Source organism: Anopheles gambiae, chromosome 3 (assembly GCF_943734735.2).
Source record: "Anopheles gambiae chromosome 3, idAnoGambNW_F1_1, whole genome shotgun sequence".
NCBI classification, from domain to species: domain Eukaryota; kingdom Metazoa; phylum Arthropoda; class Insecta; order Diptera; family Culicidae; genus Anopheles; species Anopheles gambiae.
The window spans coordinates 91,755,313-91,770,963 of NC_064602.1; the positions used below are offsets into that span (position 1 = coordinate 91,755,313).

At 46.3% G+C, this 15,651-nt stretch overlaps 1 protein-coding gene across 2 annotated transcripts in view; it reads left to right on the forward strand.

Moving 5' to 3' along the window:
- LOC1280787 (matrix metalloproteinase-2) overlaps positions 1–15,651 on the forward strand; it is a 264,242-nt gene that overhangs the window by 95,919 nt on the left and 152,672 nt on the right. The window contains exon 1 of one of the 2 annotated variants that reach the window (XM_061653560.1): positions 63–2,339. The exons of the other annotated variant lie outside the window; for it this stretch is intronic. The gene's annotated coding sequence lies outside the window, so the exon portion shown is untranslated. Of the gene's footprint in view, positions 1–62; positions 2,340–15,651 lie in introns of those variants that run through there. 2 annotated transcript variants of the gene reach the window in all.

Consider the following 15,651-nt stretch of genomic DNA (forward strand, 5'->3'; position numbering starts at 1 on the left):
ATCAAGCAATGAAGCAAGTACTATTTCTTTCTTTCAGGCTCCTTTACACAGACTAAACGAGATACGATTTTTCTGTTCATTGTTCTTATGTAGTAATTTATTTCTACACTCAAGTTGAACATTAAGGAGATTAGTATTAATACCTAAACATATTTTGAGATTGTTTATGAACAAAATATACGTCACCCGCGCTATGGTATCGGTTTGTACCACCGTGGTGGTGCGTGCACGCTCCGCTTCGTTGTTGAGGAATTTCACTCCCGTTATCATCATTATCGGCCTAGCATGAAATCCGACCCTTCCAAACGACAGAGAAGCATACTCTTCTTTGTGTGTGTGTATCAGCAGCAGCAGCAGTTCGGCCTCCACTCGGCAGTCTTGCGTGAGAACACGAAGTCCCCGGGTCGTAGCGGACAAACCCGAACACTCATCTGCGCTGGGAGAGCATCCCTTCACGCGGCTGCTGCTGCTACATGTTCAGACCATCGCTGAGCGCTGCGGTGAGTGGAGTGTCTGTATGTACAGTTGGTCTTCTCCTTTCTAGTGCGAACATTACCGTTTTTTTGTGGAAAACAGGACACCGTACGAACGGTGTTCGGTTTCGTCCCGTTCACCGTGGGTTGGAGGGAAGTTGGAGTCGGTTTGGGTGTGGTGCGGTATCGAGTCGAGTGTGTGCGTGTGCTGGGTGGAGGTGAAAAGTCCTTCGGGGTCCGGTGCATATCCGGGTACGCTTCGGGTAGTGTTCGGGTCCCGACACCCGACGGAAGGAAGCGCGTGCGGATTGCATTCCACGCCCGGTCGATCGGTGAAGGGGTAGGGCGGGACAGGACGGCCAGCAACCACTCGGACCGGTCGTCTCGTTTTGGGGCCTCGCTGTTGGTGGTGCGCGTGTGTTAGTGCGCGGTGGTGCGTACAAGGCAGGCAAGTAAAGCGTGACCGGGATCCTGTGCTCGAGCAGCAGCAGTAGCCGTCCGTCGTCGGCTGGGTCCTGCTGGAGTTGGCAACTGCAAATTTAGTCATTGGCCTGGCCCAGTCAGGAGTGGTTGTGCTTTCCAGTGCTAACAGGAGCAGCAGTAGCAGCAGCAGCCAAGACAGTTACACCAGAGCCTTTTGCTTTAGGTTTGGTTAGAGTGAGCTTCAGTGAGATATAAGAGAAGTGTGTTAGCCTTAGATCCTAGGACAAGTAGTTGATAGTATAAGACAGTTTGTCTTACAGTTTGCTTAGACATTTAAGTCCCAATAAGCAACGTTTAAAGTCACCATAAACTGCAAACAATTAAGAGCTTAAAGCTGCAACCAAACCTAACGAAACATTTCCAACGAAAATTCCACTCCAATACGTTAGACAATTCCGCGTACACGGGAACAAGCGTACCAGCTTAACCTAGACGCTAAAGTGCAATCGGTTGTGTTCGCGTTTCAATCGCGTAAACTTTCCACTCCCTTAGCAACACCAAATTGGACAAACCCGATCCTCTTTATCGCACTCTCTCCCACTCTCTCTCGCTGTCGTGCGCATTAAATTTAGTGTGTGTAAAAAGGTTGGCAGCCCAGCCATTCCGCGCTCACAATTAAAACAAACGGTTAACTGAGCAAACAAAATAGGAAGCAACCAACGGGACGAAAACCAAAAAAAAAAAAAACGCCCCAAAACAACAGCACCAGCAGCACCCGGCACGATGACGAGCGCCCGACGAGTACCGACGATGGCGCTCCAGCAGCAGCTGCAAGAATGTTGCCACACGGCACTCGAAGCCTGCACCATCGGGCATAGCCTCGGTGCGCTTTGGACGCTTTCACCAGACCTCACGTGAGGAAGGCTCGAAGCGCTGGCGAGTAGCCTCCAGAATTTATGGCCCACCTGCCACCGCCCTCTAGCACTCGTGCCCGTACAAGCGAGGATGCTCCGGGGCTCCGAGGCTTGAAAGGGGAAGCCACCACGATCGGGTTGAGAGGCGCCCATGCTTTTGCTGTACTAGGAAACGTGTCAAAAGCAGCAGCAGCAGCAGCAACAAACTTCTGGTACACAAACTCCACACGTCCCTCTGTGTGTGTGTGGAAGTAGCGTCCTGATTTTGGGGGCTACCCGGGAATGCCGGGAGTAGGGGAGATTTCGGTCATTCGAGAATGATGTTGCGGTTTGGATGGGCAACGTGACTCAACCAGCAACCAGTGCTACCACCGGGAGCTGGCTCCAGCGCTTCCCGAGGTAGCAGGGTCAACAACGCCAGCACCACAACAACGTCCCAGCATCATCATTGCCATCATCGCCCTTCATCTCTCGGGACGCAGAAGGACCCGGGAAAAAACGGAAGCAGGACCACGAAACGCAACTAAAAGTGAGTGAAACACTGTTGTATATTTTTCCTCTCCTCTCATGCTCTGCATGCCACATGATTATGCTTTTCCGTCTGTGTTGTATGTCCCTTGAACAGTTCGTTCACTTTCCCTCCAGCCGTTCGGGGCCCATTTTCACCATTCCATCGAGAAGGGGAGCAATCGCCCCTATTCCACACCTACCGAGACACGAGTGCGATAGAGTATAGTCCCATTTTTATGTTACTCGACCTTTTTTTTTCTCTGTTCTGCCTCCAATTTCCATCGCTGGAAACTTTCCTCTGTCTTTTGATACATTTTTCATTGGGTCAGGAGAATGTGCGTGCGTGTGTGTTCGTTTTTACTCTCCTCCTTTTCTATTTCCGATCTCGCTGGGGGTGGCAATGTGGGCTCTTTTCGAGGCCGGGTTTGTTTCGGTATCGAGCTTTGGTCGCTTTTTTTCCTTTGCCTTTTCCTGTGAACCCGTAACAGTTTTCCGTATCCGTACGAATGTTTGTTTGGAAGAGTGTTTCCTTTTTGCGCCCAACGCATACACACACACACACACACACACACACACACACACACACTAACTCAATTTTATCTTTCGCTTTGGCTCTCTTTCCATTCTCCGGTCCGGTCTCTTATTCCATTTCAACCCGGAATATTGTAAGGACGAAGGGTGATGGGATGCGATGCGCGCTCTCTCTCTCGTGCACGCGCCCGAACACGGAACTCGACAGAGCACGGGGTCATATTTCTATTTTATTTTATTCGGCCAGCGTAGTGCCGCTCAAAAAACAAAAAGGAAAGAAAAATAAAAACAACTTCCAAAAAGTAATGCGAAACACCGCACCGAACGAAGGGCGCCTTTCGCTCCATTTCGCTGTGCGGAAAGTGGCATCATAGTGCTCTCGTTCTCGGCGTCCGTTGTTGGTTGTCTGTTAATTTTCGTCAGCCAACTAACAGTGCAGACTTGCTGCTGTCCGCCCACCGTTTGACGCCCCGTTCTTTCCATTCATGGACACGTTGGCACCACATACGGACGGTTTTGAGGTTGGAGAGCGCGCGCCACAGTTTTATTTATTTTTATGCGCACCAATATACACTAACGGCCATGGGGGGGGGGGGGGGGGGGGGGCGTTCCGCTATGCTCCGGGTCGCCGGCTCGATGGCAAGTGACAATTATCAACACGTCAATTGCACTTGGAGGGTTTCTGTTTTATTGGTTCGCCTGGAACAAATGCATTTTTAAGCCATTTGATAGGGGTAGCAGGGGAGGAGAAATGTGTCGCGTTGCAGAAGATGAAATTGAATTCGTTTTGTGTGTCGTGGACTTTCGAGCAGCGAGCGAGAGAATGTGAAGAGTTTAGAGGAAGAAAAAAAGAGTAATTTATGGGCTGAGGAGTTTTGCAATATTGTACACGACAAATTAGCGAAAAGGCGCGTGCTGTGAGAAACGAACTGTAGATGATTACTTGTGCTCTTTTTTTAATAATTATATATGAAAACACATTTATCGTTAATATCAGTTCATTGTGCTATCCCTACAAGACAGTAAAAGTCTCATGGTGCGTAAGATTAACCAAACCCTTGTTGGAATCGAACTGACGCTCTGCGGTGCACTGGAACGAGCGTTTACGTTCACCACTATAAGTCCGGTCCTGGCGTTCAAGAGTAAACTGTGCATAAAAAGAGAAACAAGATGGAACATAATGCATTCGTAAATAGTTTAAACTCATAAAAGTGGAATTATTCCAAGATAAATCACTTCAAAATGTCAACCATGCTCAAACATATTACATGCACGCAAACATAAGAGCACATGCGAGCCAACCACAAGCAAACAAATCATTCGTAAGTGTTTCATCATCATTAAAAAAGTACCAAAGCTGACAGCGCAAACAACGTCCACTTGTGAAAAATGGTGCACAATGTGCTGTGTACGGGTGTGCAAGTCACTCAACTCACTCCCGGAACCATTAATAAGCTGCCTTGTAGCGAGTGCACTACTACGGGTCCAACAGGGCCCATCAGCTCTCAGCACCCCTTTTTGTCTCTTTGTCCTTGCCATCCATCCTGCCATCATGGTGTTATGCATTATTCTGTGCACTATTTTCTTTCTATATGGTGTTAAACCATAAATTTCAATGTGCATAAATGTTGGTGGTTGGGAATGGAGGGAAAAGAAACACGCACAATAATCACACAACACCACACCACCACCAGAAGAGCTAGTTCATTGCGCTTACGAAACGTACGGTCAGTCGGGTTTGCGATGGCAAACCGGTTGCGAGTGTGTTAATCAATTATTGATGGAATTAATTTCTGTATTTATAAAATCGGAAATTGATTTTATGAAGTGGCTGCAGCTGCACACCCGCTGATGCCCGCTCGGGGACCCGCGGAAATGGGCGGCAACTTGGGGCTTTTGGGCCACACCAACCCAACAAGCGCGCCGATCGTGGTTCCACTCTGCACTGGGAAAACAAATATAACAATCAACACCGAAAGCAATCCGCTTTCAATCGGTCCCTGGGCATGCTTTAGCGGGGTTACGGAAGGGGTCCAGAGATGTACAATTGCAGTGGAAATGGCTGGTGGTAAGTTGCGCTTTCGGTTTTCCTCTCGGCTTTGTTGTTGTGTCTGTGTGAGTCCTTCGTTCGCGGTGTGTCTGTGTGGCGGAACCGTTTGCATTTTTTTTATATTGTGCTCACTTAAGCGCGGCCGTGTGCACACCCAGTGTGCATTTATTGCAGTTTTGTGTTTTTGTTTTGTGTTTGCTATTGGAAAACTGTGTGGAAAAATAAAAAGGAGAACAGGGCAAAATGACCAACGCAGCAACGAAGGAAGTGGTGAAGGTAAAAGTTTAAATTATTATAATGCTTCACTCTACCGCTCTGCTGCTCGTTTTTGGTATTTCGATTTGTGTGTGTTTGTACCTTTTTTCTGTGTGAATGTTTTGCTATTTTATTGGAAAACTCGACCCACAACACGCTTCATGGCGATTTTTGTGTGGGAAAAGAGGCGAATGGCATTCGCTTTTCGATCAGTTTTTTGTTGTGTGGAGAGGAGTTATTTCCATTGTGGGGCGGCGGCCTCCACTCGAACTAAAGCAATTACAATTTTGTCCACGCGAGCTGGCAGCTCATCCTATGTTTAAACACATCGACACACACACACGCGTGCGCGTACATGGCAAAAAAAATAATCATCCCAAGAACAGACGCCGAGAAATAATGAAAAGCTCGACCCAGGTGGTGATTGTTCCGTGGTGGAAGAGGGAATAACCCCCGGACATGACCGTACTTTATTTATTATTTGCCCTTTTTTGACGTTTAAACGGGTGTGTCACCGACGGTAAGCTGCACGCGGGATCAATAAATGAGAAGAGTAATAATTATAATAACCCCTCATCGAGTAACAAGCGAGCCTTAATTCGGCACACACATCAAAACCATACATTGGGTAAAATATTGCCCAATGCCTCAGTGTGCACCCAGTGTTCCTCCGCCGTAGAATGCAGATGTAAATTCGCAATAAAGTATTCATTCGACAGGGCCACTGCCACTCACTGTAATTCCGTCTTCTGTTGGTGGCACCCCCCCGGTGGCGTTGGGAAGCGGGCAAGGGACAAACGTTGCAATTTTTTGTCGTTTCAACGGTGTTGAACAAATTAATTCAAATAGCGAAAACCACGACGGCACACAAATTAAAATGAAATATGCTTGGAAGGGCGGCGCGGTGGGTGGGTGAGAGATGGGAACTGAAAGAGGTCAACTCGTGCCAGCAGCCAGTCGGTACGGTTTTAATATGTTAATCCACGTTTTGGTGTAGCATATGGAGCATGGTAGGTCTTTTTTTTTGCAGAGCGAAAGAAGTCAGGGACGGATATTGGCAGTGTAACGATGGGTTTTGATTTTTTGTTTAATTTTCTTTCATATAAAATAATATTTTGAAATAAATCAGATTTTACTAAAATAACAAAATAATTGATTTTTTTGCTGAAGACTCAAGCTAGTAGATAACGAACATAATGACGACAGTCAAAAAGGGTGCATACAAGTGTTAATCAACTTTACTTGAAGAAAATTCAGTAAAACAGTAAAACAAGCATAAATTCCTAAATCTTGTTTGTCTTGTTTGTGAAATAATGCTCCAAAAGCCACAAAAAAGGGATAATATTACGGTTTTGTTTGACTTCACTATTGCCTGCACTGTACGTCCATACGCCACGAAGTGAAAATGTCAGGTCAAAGGTCAATCTTCACCCATCGTTAACCGTCCGATGTATCAGCCTCGCTTATACCATGTACCTTAAAACACACACAACCATACAAGCTGTCCCAAACACCCGCATAAAAAAAACCGCCCAAACGGTGAAACATTTATCGGGAAATACACCGGAAACGACCGTGTACTGGTCACACCGCCGAAAATGTCCCACTTCCTGCCCTCGGCAAAGCAACAGCAGGCTCGCCCGTTAGCGCGTGGGCTTTCTGGGTCGAGTAGATGGTTAAACAAACAAGCTCGCTCTCTCCCGGGCACTTACACCAACAAACGAGGCGCCGTTTAGTGGCAAAATTAAAGCCATTACAGCCAGTCGGGGGTAGCCTTCCCTGGAGGGTGGCCGGCCGGCTAGCCCGGTGGGTGGTTTGCTCCATGCTTGCTCCATGGTTCGGGAAAATGATTAAGGGCAGTCCCGGACTCACTGGAGGCGCGGGCGCGCGCGCGAGGCTCGGGGTTTTGAAGTAGAAGGTGAAAAATTAGTTCCCCAGCACGCCGCTGCAGACCGTTCCTGTTTCCTGTTCGCATTTCTCCCCTCCACCGAGATGCGGGATGCGAATCAGCGGCCTGCGGCTCGCCTTGGGTTGGGTGAGAAAAACGGCCACCATCACCACCACCTTCGCAGCAACCGTTGCAAGACCGCTTCGCAAACACGCAGGCAACATTTACATTTGTACGATATAAATTTTCCGCCAGTGTGCGGAATATTTTTCCATTTTTATTCCACCCTTGGCTGGGGACCCGCTTTCGTCGGGCCTTCAAAGGTGCGTGTTGGTAGGTGCCCGCGGGCACAGCAGTAGCGTAGCTCCTTCCCGTGTGGAAATGCGACGCACACGCACGTAAGCGGTGCAAACGTGCGTTGGTTCTGTTCCCGGCCGGTTCCCATCATCAATCTTATTTCCGTCGTCCGTGGCCGTCTCTTTCTCCCGGGCGCTGGATGTGTTTGTTTTGTGAGGTTTGGAGTTTGGCGGAGCGCGTTTTGCCCATCGTAGAGGCTGAGGCAGGCGGGCTGGCAGGCTCCATGTACGGTCAGAGAATTCAGAAATTCAGAGTCCCTTCACCCTCGGTAGCGGGTTGGGATTTCTTCTTCGCGGGCGGAGATTCAATCCCATCCACTTCGGCTTGAAACACGTCGCATCTCGTGGTTCGTGAAAAAGGTTGGACGATAAATTGTGCCTTCCATTCCCTAGACACACACACACACTCACATCACACGCCTACGAATCTCGGCCCTCCGAGAACTCCGAGGACGACCACCAGCAGACCGTCCCTAGGACGCACCCGGAAGGCGGAAGTATGTGCGTGTTTGGGGATAGTACCTACCAACGTTCTCAAGATTTCTTGGAAAATGGGCCGAGAGAAGTCGAAGAATTCCTCAAAAATACGCACTTTATCAACATTATCAACCACTCTCGTTCCGAATTTCCCTTTCCAATCCGAAGTACTTTTCGGTCCTTCTGTAGGGGGGTATGAGGGCCTCTTATCACAATTTGTTTTATAGGCAACCGTTTTCTTTTTTTTTGCGTAGTTGCGTGCTTCGTCCAGCCGTTGTAAGTGGCTCCTTTTGGGTTGGTGGGAATCGGGCCTATCTATTCGCCTTCGAGCTGGACAGTTTCCGCACGCACTCAGCGGATCATCAGAATGTACAGCACCAAATTCCTTTTCCCCAGAATGCTCTGTTCGGTGGCTTGTATATTTGTACATGTCTTCCCATCACGGGTAGCCGGAAAACCGTATCGTGCCACCGATCGCTTAGTTCTGTGTCATCGACGAGCGAGCATCAAGCCGCCGCGAAGAGCACGGTTCACGGCCACGGATGGGATGTCCGTGCGGGTTTCCGTGAAAATCCTACCGTTACATCCGTTGCTACGAACGAAGGATTACGCTGCTGGATCCGTACCGTGAGGCTGCATGGGAAAGGGGTGGACACAGGGAAGCTGGGTTGCAGGATTGCAATGAAATAAAGAGACAAAGAAGCAAAAGCGGAACGGTACACTGAAATGGCACACTTTGATAAGGAAGAGGAGAAAGCGTCTGTAACCATACCATCGCACGTGATAACGCACATTCGACGGAAACGCGATTTTCACAGTAAATAAAACCGATGTTTTGTTCCCTTTTTTCCCTTTTAGTCTGATAAGAAATCATTGATAAGGAAGCTTCCAGTTAGAAGGTGTAGGTTTTTTTTTATTTGTTGCAATTGTGTTGGGTGTCAATAGGAATGAAACCGCGGCAGAAAGGATGCTTCCGATGTCTGACGTGTTCTCCTGCAGTTAAAGATCTTTGGGGTTTGGGGAGTAAAAAAATGGGAAGAAAGCCAAAAAAAGGCTTTGGTTGGTCTGCAAAAGTGTTGATTTCGGCACAAAGTTTAGCCAAACGGCGGCATACCCAAGCGAGAGAAAGTGCTTTATTATACACCAACCGAAGTAAGGGTTCATTTGCAGTGGCAGAAAGTTGTGTGGCAAGAATTTCCAACAGCAAATAGCTGCAAGAAGAACCATTTCGTTTTTGGAGTTTTTTTTTGTTTTGTTTGTTTTTGTTCACACGCCAAAGCCCCACCCTGTTCGATGAGATTTTCCAACCGAAAGAACATCCGGTTTGGCGATGCGTCGGCCCGAATCGAAGATGGATTAGAGTGGAATTAGATATCTTCTTGTTCTTGGCTTTTGTTTGGTGTTTTGTTTGTTTTGTATTGGTTCCTCCCAACCCACGGCCCGTCGAGCGGCGGTCTGTGGCGATTGATTGACGTACCTTCCCCCCCATTGGATTGGGGGTGGTTGAGTTTATTCTTCTGAAATGTTGTTCAAACTGTTTTTTTTTTTTTGCTGTCCGTACTGAACAAAGAACCAACAAAACAAACATTTTCACGAAGAGAAGATTCATTACTCCAAAACCAGCTTCGAACGCTACGGGACACGCTTTAGAGATTGGGTGGGTAGGATTAGTTTGCCCGGTTTGTTCTTAATTGTACTCGATTATTTCGCCCCGATTCCACCGAGGGAAGTGATGGGAGAGGGGAATAAAACAAGAAGCTGGTTTTGCTGAAGAAAAAAACAAACAAACCGGTTAAGTTTTACACTGAACTCTATTGCAATCGAATCGAAACTTTTCACCAGAGCGTGTCCACTGTGACGAAAGAAAGTGCAATTGAATTAGGGAGCGTAATGTCAAACCGAAAGTTCAGCTGCCGGGTAGCGAACAAATGTCATAAAAAAGAGAAAAATAAAACTGGGACACAGTCACAGATACTTTAGCTTTAGCGCTTCGTTCGGATTGAGGAAACTTGTTGTCGTTGTCTCTGTGTGTTATTCAATACGGCGCGCACACTTCGAACAGTGAGCGAAAATGGGAATGTCTTCCAGCCTGGACAGCAACGCCAAGGAGCGATGGGGCTTTGTCCAGCTTGTTTCCGTGTCAACACGCGCCGAGAGTTATGGCGCTGTTTTGTTTTTTTCCCCCGCTTTTCCACGCTTCGATCTTCAGTCCTCCTTGTCATTGCTCATTTGTAGTGTTTTGGTTTTTAATTACTCGCTTGCCCTGCAACGACGATTGCTGCGCTTCGCGGTGCTTTTAACTTTCAGTACGCTGAACTCTCTGTCCTCGGACGGAGGACATTGTGGATCGAGTTTTCGTTTTCGTTTCTATCGCCTCTGTCGTGTCAACGTGGAAGGTTGATAATTTTTCATGATTCATGCTCCTTGCTCCCTGTTCTCGGCATTTGTTTCGTTCCGTTTGGCTTTTCCTCGATCTGTAGACTGTTGTGCTTTTCTTCTTCTTCTTCTTTTAATTTAATTGCAATCCAGTTCGGTTAGCGTTTGAGTATCGCATTACGTGCGCAGTAACTTTTTTACAGTATTATTTCCCCTTTCTTTGTGTGTATTTAACGAGCACGACGTTTTTTTTTTTTTGCTTTTCAACGTTAATACTTATCCGTTATGGTTGGTTTCTCAGTTCGTACTGATAGTACTTATAGTTTTCTGTTCATTTTAGACACTTTTTATTTTATTTTATTGAATCATCTTTATAAAATGTTGCATTTCTGTCGCTTTTCAGACCGATGTTTGCAATTCCGGGCAGACTCGGGTTGTGTTTCTTTGGTCGCCTCGCATTCACTGTTGTTTGAATTCGCCCACTTAACGCAAAACGATAAAATGATGATGAGCGTTTCGAAAGGGTTCTGACCCAGCGACAAAGAAAAAGAAAAAGATCCAAGGTTCAAACTGAAAGAATAAAACTGAGTTCGGTCGAATGGGTTGAGAGTTTAGGTTGAAAACGCTCCACAGAAGGACGGACGCTTTAAAACAATGTTTTTACATTTTTATTTCTTTTCCTGAGCTAGAAAGGGTGGAAAAATAATCATAAGTAAACTCAAGTGCTGGTTGGATTGAGACCAACGAGCGAAGCGAACCATTAGTGATAATTAAAATTTAAAATGCATGGATAATGTTTAAAAACAGCTCCTTCTTTCTCCTCAAAAAATGACAAACAATTAATTTCTTGTTGGCGGTGGCGGTCCCGTGGTACAGTCGTCAACTCGAGCGACTGAATAACAAGCCCGTCATGGGTTCAAGCCGAGAATGGATCGTCCCCCAGCAGCAAGGATTTGACTTATCCGGCTGTTTGGTAATGAATTAAGTCTTGACAGGCCTATATAAGCCAGCTCGTTCGCTATATGGGGCTATATATCAGTAACTGTAGTATCAAATTGCGATGCAAAATTCCATTTTGTTGTGGAATGCCTTGAAAAAGAAAGAGAGAAAACTCAACATCGATTGAGCGTTACACTCAAACTATTACACACTTTTAGCTCTTCATTTGAAACCCATTGCCGAAACTCGTTCCTGCTCCCTTTATTTTTCTCTCTCTAACTCTCTCTGTCTACATGTCCTGCGTGCGACACGTCGAATGCATTACACCCGTGCAACGCGCAGTGCACCATCAATCTTGTAACTAGTTTATTTTCACCTTCACCCGCACCACCACCAGGCGGCCACAGAATGACCACCGACGATATGCAAGCTGTTAATGGTCATCCGGGACGGGCGCGCCTTGTAGAGGGAATATATGGCCACTAGATCATCCCTTCAGAAGGGTGACACAGAAAAATAGTTCAACTTGTGTTGCGTTTAAAAAAAAAAAGAACCACAAAGGGAGGATGATCTTTTTTTCTTTGTTTACAACTGTTTGCAAAATAGTCAGGTTCGGGGCAATAAAAGCTTCCGCATGGGAAGCTGCTGACCGTTTCAGTGGTCTGCGTTTTCTTTTCTTTTCTTTTTTATGCCCAGCTTTTCCACCGGCTCGGTTCCAATCCCAGCCGAACACTTTGTAATAAAGTGTGTGACCAAGTGTTGTCAGCATAAAAATTGTTGCATCCATGTGAAGCTCCCCTGCCTCCCTCCGGGTGTGGGTGGATTAGCACGACTGCTAAGCCCTTGAAAGTGTGTGTGTGTGTGTGTGTGGCAGATCACTGTAGCGTAGCGAAGGGTAAACTGGATTTTGCAGAGTGACACACAGGGCAGGGCAGTGTTCAAAGTGGTGTCCAAAAATGAAAACGAACCAACTACAACAACAAAAAATGGATACAATTCGACCGAAAGGGACCGGACATGAAATCCAGGAGATGAACATAAAAACAAACCAGTAAAATGGCTACGAGTGATGGGTACAATGGAAGGAGGAACAGTCACACGCAAAAAGAGCAGGAATGATAACGAAAGAAGGAAAAAAGTCGGTGTGGGAAGGGAAGGATAAAAACATCCTACCCTTCACACACTCGCGCGCGTGCACCACCCCACCAGGGAGCAAATCTACCTCACACGGATCATAAAGTTGATGGTTTCACTGTGTCCGTGGATGGTTTTAGGATTTTTTAGGATACAATTTGGTCGCGTCGCCTTTCGGTGGCTGTCCTTGTTTGGAGCTTCCAACCATATCTCTCGTCATTGCATCTCATCGACCCCATCGACCGATGATGACGATGGCGATCGTGCGCGGTATAGTGCAGGGGTGGTTGGTGGTGGTGTGTATTATTACAATAAAAAAGCCCCACTTCCTTCTCTCGCAACGGGGAGCTGTATTATCTTTTGCCAAGGGGTTTTTTGTTTTGCTTGTTCTGGTTTCGTTTGTATTTGTATATTGTCAACTTATCTGGGACGCCCCCGGGAGCGAACGTTTTGCGGTGGTGATGAGGTGCAAATATCACACTCGTCCAGTGCAATAAATAATGCAGGCACGGGGGCAGCAGGTTTAATTAATTTTATATGAATCCTAACGACGATAAATAAATGCCACCAGCGCGCGTCATACGCTCCGTTTGCGAGAACGCGCGATGCGTGGCGTAGAAAAGGGACACTGACGGCAACGGTTGTTTGCTTCATCGTTTAAGCTGAGTGTTCGCAAGAGTGTGCACCGTGGGAGTGCGAAAACTGAAAGAGCCAGAAAAAAGCTTCTCGTTTGTATCGTTTTTCACTCCTCTGTTTTCATTATTTGCGCGGATGGAGAGGGAAAAAAGAACAGCTCCTCTTATGGTGGCGATCAACGCGATAATTATGATGCTTATCGTGGTTCAAATATTCCCTGTTTTTTTTTTTCGTTTTATTCATACAGCTATTTTATTATCTTCACACCGGTTCCTCGCGCTGTTCAGAGAGATAGTGGCTGTTGCTGGCGAAGGTGTGAACAAGCTATGCGAAAGTATTCCTTTTCCCGCATCACACCGGCATGAAGAATGTTGGCGCGCTGGAGCTCATTTAAAGGTGTTAATAACGAGTTTAAAGTGTATCAACCCATCCCAAGCGACGCTCGAGATTCATGAAGGAGTGCATTAAATCACTCATTGCAATTGTGTGATTAAGGAAGGGCTACAACAGTGTGTGCAGCCATCACTGCGAAAGTAACCACGAGAGGGAGAGATAAAGAGAGAACGAGTCCATGTATCTAAATGTGTGCAGCAGCAGTATGTTATGCGGGATCGCTCTTCTCCTTCTCCACTGCTGCTCCGTGGCCGTACGATGAAAAGATGAAACTTTTCAACAGCACTTTATCGCGTACTCTAATTCGTTCTGCTCGAATTCACTTTTGATCCACTGCTCGAATCTCCCGCTCCGTAGCAAAAAGCAACGATTATATCCTCCCTTTTTTTTCAGCAGAAGAGAGTGGGAAAGAGAGACTAAAGGAAAAACATGAAACCGTACTGTTACATTGGGCAATGCTTCCTGCTATACCCCATAAAGAGCGTCACGCTTTTCCTCGCGGCCACTCCACTCCACCGTGAGTTTCACTTAACTTCGGGGCTTGCGTTCGGAAATGCTGGCGAATATTATAATTTGCATAAATTTGGAAACATAATTTACGGGGTTTTCCGGCATCTATTTATTTCCGTTTGGCGTCGTTACTTACGTTCTAGTTTTCATTACTGTAGTTTAAAAGCTCGCGCTGTTGGGTTGGGTTGGACGGGAGTGGTGGTTGGTTTCTTTGGTTTGAGCCCCTTCCTTTTTCTCGTTCGAATGTCGAGTTACCTTTGCCAAGGTCGTAAAATTGCAAACCCTGCTAACACGTGGCTGAGGGTGGGGATGTGGCAGGTGGAGTTGGTAAAGTTAATGTAACGAGAATAACCTCAAGCCTGAAAGGGGTCAAAAATGCAGCACCGAGAGCGCGGTCACGGTTTTCTGGTTGGTAGACGATGATACGGTTGGAGGTTGGGATATTGAAATTAAATTTGGAAAAAAAAATTTAAGATTTACTTGGAAATAAAAGCTGCTATGTTTTCGAATCAGATTACTTTCTGAGCGCGAGTGGCATTATATTTAACGATTAAATCAAGTGATTTTGATAATGATCATTAGAATTGATGATTTTTACGAGTTTTTCGGTATTGTTTGGTGATAGTTTTTCGGTACTTGACGAATGAATACAGTATATGATTTAATATTTTTTTTAATCAGAAAAGTGCTTACTAAAATTACAAATAAAAGTAATTCGTAATCCGTGATTAGTTTCAAGGTTTGAACCCACAACTTTGGAGACGCCCATTAACTGCGTTGCCATAGAGCCACAAAGCTTCCTACGAACAGAAGCAATTGAAGAGCATCTGGTTCTTCCAGTATAAGCTCGAATTATTCGTTTATATTGTTCATATGCATAAAAACAGAGTTGAAAACGACACAATTAAAAGAACTTTAAGAATTTCTCTGTAAATATGAGATTATTCATATGAGATGCACTGTAATGTTAAGCACAAGCGGTAATTAATTTGACTTTATCTCACCCGATGAATAATAATAATTTCCTCCCTTCAAAAACACATTGCACAAGGCGCATGCATGAGCAAATGTGTAACCGTCTCGTGTACACGCACCGAAAAGTAAGGCATAAAATTTGCAAAATTTCATCACACTATCACACCGAAAATGCTCGAGCCGTTGGAAAAGTCTCTCAAACGAGCGGGCCGGAATCCTTCCCGCTAAGCTGCTATCTTCCGCGTACAAGATTGTTGTACAAAACTTAAGTGAGCTTAAAGAAAAAGGTCCCCCCAAAAAAGGGAAATGCTTTGCACCTCCTTTGCATCTTGTCGTGCGAAGCTTGCTGCATTCTTCGCAAGCTCGCACGTAGCGCACTGCTGCGGCGCTCTCCAACTAGAAGACGAATTATCCTTATTGCGGCACACGCGACGCGTACCATCTGGACGCGGGTCCCGTCCTCTCTACCTCAGTCCGTTGCGTACCCTGTGTGCGTACATTCCACCACGGTATGTGTATGTTGGTGTGTTAATATTTATGCCTTCTTACACCTCTCGCACAATTTGCCCCCGAACAACAAGGACGACAGTGTACGAGTACGAGACACACGGTGACGGTGACATTTTCTTGATGAATGTTCGCCGTCGCAGCACCGTACAGCGATCGCTTCATTTCTCCCTCGTTATCAGAGGTTCATCGTCGTTGCCCTCGTCGACGACGGGTAGCACGCCCGAGAAACCACGTGGAACAGGAATTTGGGCGCGCTTACTACCGCGTCTAGCGTTTTTCTTTTTTGTGAAAACTCAGCATC